General features: G+C 29.8%; 1 non-coding gene across 1 annotated transcript; it reads right to left on the bottom strand.

Annotated features, from left to right (window-relative positions):
- Positions 1 to 555: 555 nt before the first annotated feature.
- On the bottom strand, positions 556 to 637 carry TRNAS-AGA (transfer RNA serine (anticodon AGA)). The gene has a single exon. It is a non-coding gene; the product is annotated as a tRNA-Ser (tRNA).
- Positions 638 to 2,004: the final 1,367 nt, after the last annotated feature.

Below are 2,004 nucleotides of genomic sequence, written 5' to 3'. Positions count from 1 at the left end.
TTTAATCTAACAGACAAAACTAAACAAAAGACTCAGACAACCTTTACAAAATATGTTAATCATCGATGTTAACCACAGAATAAGAAATTTGAAAAATAAAAATTATTTGGTTAAATATATTGTATCCGTATGGATTTTACAGATGTAATGGTCAGCGCGTTTCCCTACCATGCAAGAGGTCTCGGGTTCGATTATCGAGATGTTTGATACGAAATATTTATTTAAAAAAGTGTTTTTACACCATAATATTTCATAGTCCCTGGACTGGCACCTGAAGCGTGAGACTAATCATCTTACCTTTATGTAACAAAAATGATCAATACGCTGCGATTGGTGCACCAATGGTGTGCCCTGTGCACCATTAGGTGTGAAAAGGTAATGATGATGAATCTGTAAGGGTTTATAAATAAATATCAATTTAAAATAATAAACAAAAGAATGAGCTGAAAGTAAAGTACACTGAAATAAATATAAAAAAAAATCAAATTTACTTGAATAGAAAAAAATATTGCATTTAAAATAACAAAATTGTTGTAAAAGTGCAATAAAAAATTTCGCAGTCGGTAGGATTCGAACCTACGCTCCCAGAGGGAATCTGATTTCTAGTCAGACGCCTTAACCGCTCGGCCACGACTGCCCGTTGCCGAGTCCAGTCACAACATAATAACCCACAAATATTACTTTCTGATTTGTGTACCCGACGCTGCACTTGTATAAATATATAAATATTAGTAAACAGACCGACTTGTTCAGATGAGATCATTGACAGATTCACTTTAAAAAGTAGAACAACGCTGCAATAAATATGCCACAGGCAAATGAGTAATAAAGATATTCATGTTGAATTTATAATCTCAAAAACACGTGTTTCAGAGCCAAACCACGAAACTTTAGGGAAACATTCTTCTTGGTAAACTAAAAAAAAAAAAATACAAAAAACTTTTAATTTTTTTTTTCATATATTTTATTTTATTATTATGATTTGAAAATGGAGGAAATCTTTTATGTCTCAGACTAGCATACCTTCCACAAACCACTTCCGGTGCGTACCATTTCGTGAAAATACATTTTTAATCTCAATTTTTAATAAAAAGCTATTCCACTATTTAAATTTATTAGACTTTTTTTTCTCATTTTATTTATTTTCAAAAATATTAACAAAATAGTCCTAAATTAAAGTCCTGCTAAGTTGCATACATACAACTCGTCAGCAGGTTCTTATAAAGTGCATCGATTATTCACACTTAACCTACATTAATAATAATTCTACTTGGAAAAGATATAACATTATCAAAAATTTAAAACTATCACTAATACAAAAAACTTTTTTCTATTAACCATAATTTGAGCAAACGTCTCACTCCTGTATTTAACTCGGTATTTTTAATATTGTTTGGTAACATGTTAAATATTTTAGGTACACTGTATTGCAATGTACTTTTGCCATATTTATTGAAATATCTAGGAACAGCTAGCCCTTCCATACTAGTAAACCTGGAGTTGTAATCATGTACCAACTTGTGTTTATACTCGGAGTGCGACGCATGCTGACAAAGTAATTTGTACCAAAGTAGAGCCCTAACAGATAATTTACTAACGTATTTATACATCAATGATATTAAAATAATGTGTCTGGCGGTATACATCTTAAGTTAGTAGAAATTTATCATAGAATTTTGCAAAGTTTGAATAAAATTGATATTAGTTTCACTTGATTAACCCCAGGAAGTTATAATATATAAGGAAGTATAATTGATTCAGGGAGAGATAAATAAATAATTCGTAAAGTATTAACAGGGACATAATATTTTAATATATACATTCTATTACTTATTGCTCTTAATCGCTTACACAATTTTCTAATATGTACATCCCATTTAAAATTACAATCTATAGTTAAACCTAAATAAACATACTGCTCAATATTTTCAATATTTTCACACATGCACGGTTGCATAATATCACCATGGATACATACTATTTAAAAAAGTACATAAAAAATCG

The sequence above is a fragment of the Micrasema longulum genome, unplaced genomic scaffold (genome assembly GCF_059751315.1).
Source record: "Micrasema longulum isolate JH-2025_06_02 unplaced genomic scaffold, ASM5975131v1 h1tg000739l, whole genome shotgun sequence".
Lineage (NCBI taxonomy): Eukaryota > Metazoa > Arthropoda > Insecta > Trichoptera > Brachycentridae > Micrasema > Micrasema longulum.
Note: the sequence above shows the minus strand (reverse complement) of the source record. Positions and strands in the feature narration are given on the sequence as shown.